The sequence below is a fragment of the Haliotis asinina genome, chromosome 5, assembly GCF_037392515.1.
Source record: "Haliotis asinina isolate JCU_RB_2024 chromosome 5, JCU_Hal_asi_v2, whole genome shotgun sequence".
In the NCBI taxonomy this organism is placed as follows: Eukaryota; Metazoa; Mollusca; class Gastropoda; order Lepetellida; family Haliotidae; genus Haliotis; species Haliotis asinina.
Window position 1 is genome coordinate 45,203,412 of NC_090284.1, and position 12,559 is coordinate 45,215,970.

Here is a 12,559-nt window from a genome sequence, read left to right on the forward strand (position 1 = left end):
ACGATTCTTTGCAAACTGTCATATATTAAACCGTCAGTATTGTCCTTGTAGATTCACATTATGCTTTGCACTCAGTTCATGTGTACATCACTATCTGTCATTATTAATACTATTGTATGACTGTTAGGGTGCGGCTTTAATGTAACCTAAGGCATGTTTTATGCTTGTTTTCCAATTCCATCATGATCACATGAATAAATATACTGAGGGAAAAATATAAGGGATCACATGAAAGGACATGTGTTCCTTTATTTGTTTTCAAGGTTTATTCTTTAGTCGCAGGATAACGTCAGCAGGAATTGCCGTTGTGTCACCTATCTATCCACATGATCCCAGAGATGCTCTGTCGGATTCATCGGATCGGACTGGCCAGGGCAATACGTTGATGTTCACTTTGTTGAGATAGTCTTGTAGGAGCCTGGCAGTATGCGGACGTGCATTGTCCTGTTGCTAGATCAAACATCTCGGCTGTTGACGCACAAATGGTAACACAAGTGGTCTCAAAACCTCGTCTCTGTACCTTTGAGCAATCAAATGATGGAAGACAAGCTGTGTTCTCTGCTGACAGCAAATACCGCCCCATACCATGCAACGGTGTTGACGGGTCAACGCCATTCCACGAAAGAGAAGGTGAGCTCTGATGCCAGCCATACAGAGTCGTCGTAGTACGATTCCTTTGCAGATGGGGTGTCCAAGGCCGTTGTCAGCGTTGACGTAGCCTTGACGAATCTGCTCTGCAGATGTATTGTCCGTAGGTAGCTGTCTTCATCTTGCGTGGTAACCCTTGGTCTACCCGTTCTTGGACGGTCTGTTGGCAACGGCTCAGCAGGTTGCTGATGGTTGCTTGGCTGCAATTGAAGACTCTTGCAATGTGACGTTGTGAGGCCCCCATTACCAATGGTTCTGTCACGTTCGGCTTATGAAAGTATCGGCATTTCTGTGATGTTCTGTTTGATACAGCGTGGTTGCACTACATTGATGACATTTTTGGAACTTTTCATGACAGCACGAAATTTACTTAATCAAGCGTGCGGACTTACGTCTTGCAACTCGACCACAGAATGTGTTTTGGCGCATATTTTGTGAAAACATTTCAGTTTATGGCAGTATCTATAATTGCCAAAACGATAATTTACAAACGATAAGTTTCTATTTGCCTGTTAGTTTACATTCTGTGTTCAAGTAAATTGTCTGTGTTTTTTAATATCTGTAACTATTGTTCTTTGAAGCGGTATTTCAGTCAAATATACATCTATCGGTTTTTCATAAGCCAGGACCAAAACTATTGACTGAATTGATCTTGCAATTTTAGATATGTGGCTACGGAAGGGTTTCTAAGTGTTTAAATTTATTTGTGAAAAATTCTTTAAAATACCTGCTTGAAACGAATACATTAATACGTCCACACAGACCACAAACATAGGCAAATAGAGGATAACAGACATCTGATACCAAAAAGGTGCATTCCAAATTGTCTAAATGATAAGAAACCCCCCCAAAACCCAGCATTGGATAAGCTTTATCTTGGTAGACGCTGTTCGTGCAATACTGGTAATTTGCACCAGTATTTTAGACAGAAGATAAAATGATTTTGTATGAAGAGGGTATCTTCAGCATTCTCTAAAAGCCACCCTATTAGACGTTGGTAATTCTACCTCTAGTCAACGTTCTTTTTAGCAAATGTGTAGGTGAAAGTCCTGGACTACTTCAGTTTCCTAACCATACTATATTTGGGGGAATCAATGAAATCATACGTCCTGTGTCACTTGGTTCTAATTTGGAGTTCTGCTTTCTTTCCATTTGCGTATCTTGATTTGATTTTGCGAGTGGCAACGATTCGAAGAATATATAGTACTTAGAAATCTACAATCTACCACTTTAACATTTGATGTATATAGCCATATGCCATATGCAGCCGTTTGTCCAAATACAGGTATGCATATTTGTTGTAATATGCACAGCGGCTATTTTACAGAACTGGATTCGCCGGAGCACATTCATAAGATAGCTAGCTGATTTTCTATCCCAGAACAATATCGGTTGCAATACTAAGTGTTATATCACCAGCTTTCGTGAGCTGATATGTACAAGAGAACATGCTGATCCAGATCAATGATTACGTAAGGTGATGAATACAATGTGGAAAGAACACATTCGATAACACAGGCAATTGGCCGTCATGTGTTACACTGACATTCCTGATTATATTTGCTCATGTTATAGGATATAGCGAGTCACCCTCTCTTACAACTAGATTAGAATTGATAAGCGCTGATAAATGGCAGCTCTGGCTCTAAAGGTGAGAGCTTTTATTGCTTTCCTGCTTTTATTCAGTTTACTATCTGAGCTCGTTTTTTTGTCAAATACATCATGTGGATTTAAGCGTTTTAAAACATGTCGAATACTACACATAAGTCATAGATATGAATGGATGCTAGTATACAAGGTAAATGAAAGCTATCTATGAAAGACATCATGGGTTTCAGGAAGTTTGTCTTTCATGAAAGGACAATGTTCAGACATTTGTCAAAACATAAAACACATTAAACCGTCATTACAACTTTACTGTTGAGGGGAATCCATTGGTTGATATCCATGTTATCAATCCTCTATTTAAGGAGTTAAAGGAAAGTTTGCAGAGAGAAGTTTCAATGCAAAACATTCACGGCTGTTCAAATCTTATAAGAGTAAGGGTCACAGTAAAACACAAGGGTATGGGTCTTCGAAATGACAGCGTTGTGTGCTTGTCAGTAGTTTGTGTCCTTTATTGATTCCTTGTTGCCTTCGTTATACAACAAAAGGGTGAGTGAGTGAGTTAAAGTCTGAAGTCACGTAAGCAGTATCTAGCCAAACAGTGGCTATAAGAGTTCTACATGCATAAGTGATAAACTGAGACGACAGAGATCATACCTGATTCAATTAATGAGACGAAACAGAGCAATGGAACTCGCATGGCACCGTGATACAATAAACGAGTTCACCAGAAACGACAGTTAATTCGGCAAAATTAGGTTTCGGAAAATCTATACGACATGCTGTGGCAGACTGTCAAAGGCCGGTCACTGTGGTGTCACGACTGTGAAATATCTCTATGGCGAAGATGGGACGTTGTAATAGGAGGTAGACGTCCCGGAAACCCAAAACAAACCCTCGTGACGATCTGGAAATAGTTTTCATTGCTTACCGCGATCGGTTTAAATGATCTTTACACGTGAACACTGAGTTCAGAGCAAGGACAAACATGAGACTAAGTACTGACCACACGGTCCGCAATCACTTCTGCCCAGCGGTAGACATCAGATTTAATGGCCAACGCTCACAGACGTTTTGAATGAATACAGCATCCGAACTCGAGAGCCTTCACGGACGTGTCATTGGTATTCGTTATTGTGACGAACTGAACAGTTTCAAGAGAATAACGCTAGTCCTCACACTCTTAATGTCTCCTTGGATATACGAATTCAAATGCTACCATGGCTCTAAACATCCAGACTTCAGCCCCATTGAGATTCAGTGGCATGCGCTTTGTCGTCCACGAAGAATGTTTGCAACAGTATTAAATCTGAATAAATGAATGAATGAATGAATATTTCTCACCTTTCCAGGATGAATGTGATTGCGAAGAAAAAATCATTGATGATGTGTGTTTGGCGTTCTGAGTTATTCAAACTCACATCAATGATTTATTGATTTCAGTGAGACATTGTGCTAATAATGTAACTTGGGTTCATTGATTTGGTTTGAGATGTTCACTTGCATTTACGTGTGACAGTTTAATAATCTTTCTTCCCTGACATAGAACATACATGTAAGGTTTCTATTGCGTACTGTTGTACATGTCCACGTAAAGTTACAGTCTCTTTTAAGGATCATATTGGTACATCCCATCTACACTGCATTTCTCCTCTTAAAACAAAGTAATCGCATGGACATTGACATACATCCACTTAGCCTTGCTTCAAGGTTGCACTGAATGCTGTGCCCAGGGATATATAGCAATTCTATACATCGAGGAGGCAAGTTTAGATATGTGGACGGTACAAGGGTCCGAGTCTATTCTTTATTACTATTAGAAATTATCATTTAAACTGTTACTTTTTACCTTAGAGGCTTGTCCAAGTCTAACCACCACGCCGCGTTCTGAGATGTGATGAAGCTTTCTTTCAGGAGCTGACTGAGGATTGAGTGTCTTCCTCGCATCATATCTAGTTGAGATGTGTCTTCCACAAAGGAAGAATTGCTTTTGATGGTCTATCAATATTTTCCTGGATGAGTGGTTAAATCGTCCATCTCAAGCTTTGACATGGTGTCCTATATGTTCAACACGCACAATCAACAACGATAGCACCATCCATTGACATAAATTCCCCAACATTTGCAAAGTCTGCGTAGCTTATAATGGATTGCTTTTGGGGGGTTGGTCACCAATGACCTCCAGTCATCAAAGTAAACATAGCTTCATCCTTACGCCCGGGATGTTATGTACGCTTCAGGAATAGGGCTACTTAACCACGATGGCTATCACAGCCTTCTACTCCTGGAAATAGATGAGCATTTTTCTTCAGAATCACTATTTGTTATGTCATGAATACAAAAGATCATGTTCACACTTTGATGCCTTTCACGAGCAATAGGAACTGTGTCAATATATATAATTAAATTAAAAAAACTCCTGTATACAGAAAGATGGAGTGCTTTTCTTCTGTTCTTTTCGCCTTGCAGCTCAGATTCATATTCGAATCAGATAAATACTGTGGACATATCGGTATGTTAACCAAGTGATCCAAGTTAGAATTGATCGTCAGTAACCCATGCGGGAGAGTTCCGAGAAGAGGTAACACAAGGTACCTAAGAGGTAACCTAAGACGTCTTGACGTTTTTTGAGAGAAGAGAAAAACCAAAAACCAAACAAACTAAAAACAAAAAACAAAACAAAAAAGACAAAAACAAAAAATCAAAACAACCCAAAACAAGCAGAAAAACCAAAAACAAACCCCAAACAAGATCAGTAGAGAGCGCGAAACATCACAGTGCGGCCTTTGAGGAACAACACGGTTTCCATTTGACCCCAGAAGTAAAATAGTTATAGTAAAATCATGCTTCGCTTATAGCAGGTCCTGCTTTCCGGGTAACAGCTCGGAAGACTTGCACAAACTGAATGTGCATTTGTTGCCTGACCCAAAGGAGTGAGTGAGAGAGTGATTGATTTTTGTTTTACACAGTACTCAGCAATATTCCAGCTATATGGCGGCGGTCTGTAAATAATCGAGTCTGGACCAGACAATCCAGTGATCAACAGCGTTAACATGAGCATCGATCTGCGCAATTAAGAACCGATGACATGTGTGAACCAAGTCAGCGAGCCTGACCACCCGATCCCGTTAGTCGCCTCTTACGACAAGCTGAGTCGCCTTTTATGGCAAGCATGGGTTGCTGAAGGCCTATTCTACCCCGGGACCTTCACGGGTCCCTGATCCAGGGCAGCAGTATTGGACTAAAGCAGACAATCTAGTGATGGACCAGAAATTCAGTCACACAATGTTGTGTTTGTTTGTTTGTGAATGTATGTGTGTGTGTTTCTGCGTGCGTGCGTGCGTGTGTGTTTTTTCGTAGTTTAACGCCGCACTCAGCAATATTAATATTGAGTCTGGACCAGTCCTGTCATGTGTCAACCAAGTCAGCAAACTTGATCAATTGATCCCATTAGTCGCTTATCACGACAAGCATTTGTTGCTGAAGACCAGTTCTAACCCACATTTTCACTGCCTCTTTCATTTGAAAGTGTTCTTGAAGGTGTTCCGTTTCTATTTGTCAGTTTAGGCGTACGTAAGAAGTATGTTGTGCAGGCCGTACCTATAGAGTAATTAGTAACTCTCAAGTAATCATACAGTCACCTGCAGCAGTTTAGCTGAAGGTGGAAGGATAATCTATGTACAGCAGAAACTTGAACGCCTCATACTTCTCATGTGTAGCGCTCAGATTCGTCATTTGAAGAGTCACCAGCAGTTATGAACCAAAGTCAGAAAGCATGCACCTGCAACCACGAAGCATAATAACGATAAGAAAAAGAAGTGCAGAAAATTGTTTGTTAAGCATTTTAAGCATGAAGATCAAATTTTTGCTGTGGATCTTGAAGATGATTCCTGTCGGATACAGATACTCAAGCATCTTTGGTACGAGTGTTTGTATATTGAAAAATGATTAGAACCAACTTCTTCATCGCAGTCCGAGAACGTATTCATTTCTTGTACATACAAAATAATTGTCACCTCCTCGGACATGTATACACAGTAGCTTAAATGTTAATCAATGTTTACATTCAGAAAATACATTTGACATCTTAGGTCTTGACTAAAAAGGCCGTTTGACAAAAAGTCTGAGTGAACACATAAGACGAAAGCCATAAGTAAATCCTGAGCAGATCAACAATTGTGTCACCGACTGTAGTTAACCTCTCTCGCTACGTTTGATCCACATTAACTTCCATCAATAGTCCATTACCGTGGAAACCGACAACGGATGCAAGACTTACATAAAACGAATCCTGTTTTGTCCATAGGTAGCCAATCTGAGAGCAATTTGACAGGGACAAACTATAAGTTAAGAGTGCATTGACAGCGGTTGTTCACACAAGGAAATTATGCTTCTACTGACATAATGGCAATCGTGTATACGTCACAACCGTCTAGCCAAACCTTGCAGCATATATGTATGTTTGGGTAAGTTAGATTTGTTATGGTAAGTATTTTACTTCATCAATAAAATGCCCCATTTAGTTGGCTATTCTGTCGTAACATCTAGCGAGAAGGCCTACATATGGAAAGTCAATAAGCATGGATGAGTGTACAAACATGCAGACATCTACATTACCAGGTTATTGGACATGTATTCAAATCAAATCAAACTATAGACAGCCGTTACAGCACGGGAACTGTCACGTGGATAAATTGGGGATTGCAGTTTTATGATGTTGAACTCTGCTGCAGCCTAGAAAGTTGTCTCTCGCTAAATATTGAACATTGATGTATCTTAAATCAGGTAAAGTTGCAGATTGCCACACTATTCAAACTAAATGGTTTATGTGTACAGTCAGATCTATACACTTTATTCATTTGTAGCAGAAATACCAATATTTATGGTAAAGATTTTGTCCCTTTTAAACTTTAATCTAGAGTAAGATGTATATATCAGGTACCTTTATTCCAAGTAATAAAGGTTTCTTACAAGAAACTTCAATTCCACCCTATAAATGATGTTCATCATCTCTACCGACTGCTTCAGGATGTAGAGAGTTGTACATCACTTTGAACAGTATTCCAGCTATCGGACGTCGAGCTAGCCTAATTTAGGGGTAAAGTCTGAAGAAGGCGAACGGTCTCTGACGTGTCACACTTCAAAACTTTAGAGATTGGGTATGGTTCAAACATACTCGTAAACACAATGTGTTGGACCACGATACTAGAGGGACACAACTGAGACATGTCTGCACCCTACCAGATCAGTAGATTATTTCATCCAGATAGTTAATATTAAAGCGCACTACTTACAAATGCAGGTTGAATTGTTGATGCAGAACTGTTCTGAAGATCTCCATTGCATGTTCCTAAACAAAATAAATAGTTCCATATTACTTTACACGGAATCACTACTGCAGTGTGTTAGAACAGTTATGTCACAGGTTCTCACGAAATGTGGCTAATTCTGAATCTCTCTTTCTCCTTTACTCCACTCCTTCTATCTCTTCAGCTCCAGAGCAACCCTTTTCAAATGTACCACCACAAATCAGATACTTGGCGTATTTTTTGTATCCCAGAACTCTGTGAAATAGGTTCTGAGAAAGACCTGTGTTTGTGAAAAGGAACCGACATTGATACACTCAGGATTTCGGTAAGAAGCGTGCCCACATATACACAAACTCACATATTAGAAGTACCTTTCTAAATCATTGAGGTGGTTCTTAACACGTGTACCCAAAATATGCCAAAGGATAATTATACACACAAAAGTACACTAATTATAGAGCAGGGATCACCAGTCCGTTTAAGATGTACTTTGTTGACACTCAAATGTTATTAAACGCGAAACATATTCTTTTTCCATGAAACTACATTTTTTCCACTTTCATCGTGAGTCAGAAACAGCATATAGATGTAACTGATCTCAAGAACCGTGCCTAAAGGTTGTATTAAAGGATTGATGCTTCACTGAATTACGGCAGAACTTATCACTGAGTTTGTTCCACTTGTAATTCTAGTTATTTATGGCTATGTTTTATTTTTCGCATCGATGTTCCAACTGTTTACCATGTCTTCAGCTATAGAAATATATTGTGTATCGTTTAATGTACAAATATGGCCATCGAGTAACGTAGAAATGTTGAGGTCAATGCATAATTTTGGCTTCTTCCGAAATTTGATACAGAGGGTATAAAACCCGTTTATCTTGAAGACTGAAGAATCACTTGACTAAACTCTCACGCGAAAAATCCATTGGGTTGCACAAGACAAACCATCATTCGGCTGTTTAACCGTTTGAACATGGCAGGCCAGACAAGAGATCGACCCAGAAGTTGGACCTCCCACTCCACCCACTGAAAATCGCCATCTGCGTGTTATTCACCTATGGCCTTGGGTCATCGCATGATTCACAGTGTCAAGACGATTTCAGGCTGTGGCCTACTGACCGCTATTTGGAATGGCCTTGACTTTCCAGCATCGCAGGAACCGTTTGCAGTGTTCATATCGCTGTTTATTGTTACAATGTCATTTTGCTGATTCCATTTCATCAAACAGTATTGTTATTTCTTTATCTCATTGGTAAAACACAACTTGGGTACTTTTCGTCAGTTTAAATAATTATATTAGTTTACATAACTTACAGTACTGGGTAGAGACGAGGTAATGGCGACCTCACGGCATTATAAATGACCGTGATTGTATGGCTGTTCCCTACAGTTTCCAATGTTTATCCATTGAGAGATAGACGATGATTTTTACAGAATCGGTCGCACAGACCGTAACGCCTGTTAGGAACACTTTGAAAATCCTGTAATGACTAATTAGACATTTCAACAGTCACTTTCGCGTTTCGTGTTCAGTAATATTCTAGCTATATGGCAGCGGCCTGCGAACCAGGCAATCCAGTGAGTATCAGCATAAACATCGATCTATGTTTTCATGGGATACGATCATATGTGTCAACCAAGTTATAAGTATGTTTGAAAGTGCTTTTAGAAGACAGTTTGTGTACGTGAATACTACATTGTGTAAGCTGCATATAAAAAGGAATTCGCACGTTCGAATTATCATAGACTCACTAATATGAACGTGCATCTGCACCACAATTACCAGAAGTGGGAGGATCTTCAATGCAAAACTGAAAACGCCCCATGCTTGCAACGCATCGCGTTTTGTAGTCCCTTGATGGGATTGGATCCCTTGGACATAGCTTGTCACGCAACCTGTGATCTGTGACCTCCACATTTCAATCTGCTGTTTGACAAATTGAAAGTTGGTTTTGGTGTCAAAACCTACTTTTGTACAAAATGTGGGTTGTTATTTGTGTGTAGTGACGATCGTGATCTGTAAAATATAAAATTGTATTATATACATTTTTTGGTAATTCTTAAGTAGAGTAAATGCAAAGTATAGACTAAAGATAAAATTCGTGTACAATTTTAACTACCATACCCTTCACATACTCACTTGCACAGCGCAAATTCTATACCGGAGATGTTACCGTTAGAACTGAAGGATTTTCACGAAAATATGCAGGTATACGTGAACCTTCCAAGAATTGTCACGTCACATCAGTTAACTTTTGAAACTTCACGTTGTCGAATATCACGATGTTTTTAACCAAAGGCATACAATATGTCAATAAGCACTTGTGTTGGATAAGTGTAACAAAGGTAAACGCCTTTTTGGCCCAGAGGTTTGAAAAGTGCGGAAATCCCATATATAACAGTAACGATAACAGGTGCACCTGAGTAGTTCTTTGTTGATGCGATGCGATGCGACGCGATGCGATGCGATGCGATGTGATGCGATGTGATGCGATGCGATGCGATACGGTATGATATGATATGATATGACATGACATAAAGGACATTTCAAGGTGTGTATTGGCTTATTGTTGTCATCACATTAGAAATTCAACGATGGCCGGTCTGTGGCTCGTGAGAATTATGCCACACTTGCTAACGAATGACCATAAAAGGCATTCCAGCAATTAAGTTGCCAGTAATGTGACAAGTCACCAAATCACCCATTCTGATGCCTCCAGTGAAAACATCTGTTGCGGTTATGCGTTTTGTCATTCCCGCTGTAACGATTGTGCCAGATTCCCGAAACGTTCCTACTCCTACAAACTTGTTAAACCCACTGTTAACACATTAGCTACGATAAAAGTTAAGAATTCATGGGCTTACAAACGTTTCGAGAATAAAGGTCCAGGATGTAGAAATCATGAGGGCATGATGTCCGTTATGATGATGACGATCCACAGGTGGGATCCTGTAACCTGGCAATAGAGGGCTATAGTAGCCAGATTAGTATTCAGAGTGTGTATATCAAACAAGAACCAGGATTTGACTAAAATGTCGAAGAACATTATTTGTGGACCGACAACCTCGATCTCTTTATTGTAATAAACACCAAAATGTGCTATAACAGTGTTAGCATATGCACCAAAACGTCGTATCTATTGAAATAAATAAATTGTCTATCCATAAATTGAATAATTGGTCCAAACGGTTCCTGCGATAATGATCTGAGAGCACTGACCATAAATCAGTTCCTTTTCATGTGTTGACGTCACACGAAGCGGTCTAGAACTTGAAGAAAAATAGTACTCTTTCATGACTTTGCCCATCTGCTTACAAAACGAATGTCCAAAAGTTATTTGTATGGCATTCCTGAATGACCTATGCCAATACTTTTCCCCAGAGATAATCTCCCGAATGTCATATTTAACCTGAACTAAGGCTATATATAGTCCAGATTTCTTTCGAATCGTGCATGGACAGCTGACAGTTGTGCTGATTCTGCCACGAAGACGTGCTGCATGCTTGAGAGTCTCTTGTAAATATTCACGTCTTAAGTGTCATTGATGACCTCGGTGCATTACTAAAATGATTTACTGTTTTCACTGGCAACACGAGACATCGATTATCGATTTCTAGTAACACTTAACTTTTTACCTGCTGTATGTAGAAATATGTGTTTGGAAAAGCAAAGGCAAAACATGTTCGCGTAATTCAGTTATGCTGTGAATAGATATCTCAAGAAACATTCGACTACTCATATATATGCTCGTTCATGTTTTAATAGCCAAATCTCCACGACACGTTTCTTGAAATAAAATTAGAAAAGTTGTGTTCCTCTAAAACAAAACACTACGGTGATCAAACTATAAACCCGTTGAGCTGACATTACTGAGTGGATTTCTGAATGTGGCGTAAAACTAAACTCACCCACTTTCTCATTCACAGACTCTTTTGCATCTCTTTTCGATACCATTGCACCAAGAAAGATACGGGCATATATACATTTTCCTTTAGGAGGAGAGGTAGGCTGTCTGTTGGAGAAAATGTGTTCCAAATCAGTTACGGATTACATTGCGAATATTGGGTATTGCAGTTCCATGGCCTCAATAGCTTTGCTTAGATATGGACTGTGAATCAGTCTGACATCCTTCATTCTCTGACCCACAACAAAAACTACACTCTAAAGGGTTGTGGTATGAGCAAGACATGTCTTTATCCTTAAAGTAATTCACGTTTAGAAATCATGATGAATTATTCACTTAACTTTTATAGCATTTCCTCCCAAACCCGCTTTGTCGACTGAAATGACTTGATGATACATTACAATCAACTGATTGCAAGATCGCATCGTTCTTTATGGGTTGTGATGCATGTCAAAACTTTCAAAAACGAAAACTGTTTTCTTCCAAGCCGTACCGGCAGACGATCTAAGAGTATATTCTCCTCATGCGTGACAGAAACAAAGTTGTATCACGAAGAGAAAAGCAATTTCTTTTCGATAAGTCAGTATTTCTGGGCAAATAGTATAATTGTTCATTTTCAGCTTTGACATGCTATTCTATGTCATCAACATACACACACACATACACACACACACACACACACACGAGAGAGAGAGAGCGAGCTCTTCATTGAGGTGTAGCTTATAACAAATTGCTTATAGACCGTCGCATTGGCCTCATGTCATGGGCATACATGTAGCTCTATCTTTTCGCATGGAATGTTAATGGCACTTCAGTGGCGGTACGAGCTCTAAATGATGCCGATCTCATCCATCTATTGGTACATTCATACATTTCAGAATATGTCTTGACTGGCAAGGTCGAAAACCGATCTGGACAGAAAATATCACCTTATGTTTCACGCCAGTGCTAAGAAATGAAAGACTTGTGTACATGTGTGATCAGACATTTGATCCTCATCTCTGTCATTATGTTTCATCCTCATTTATTACCATCATAGTGTCATTTCCACAGTCGATGCCATGAATACTTACACATGCACAGGTTAAAG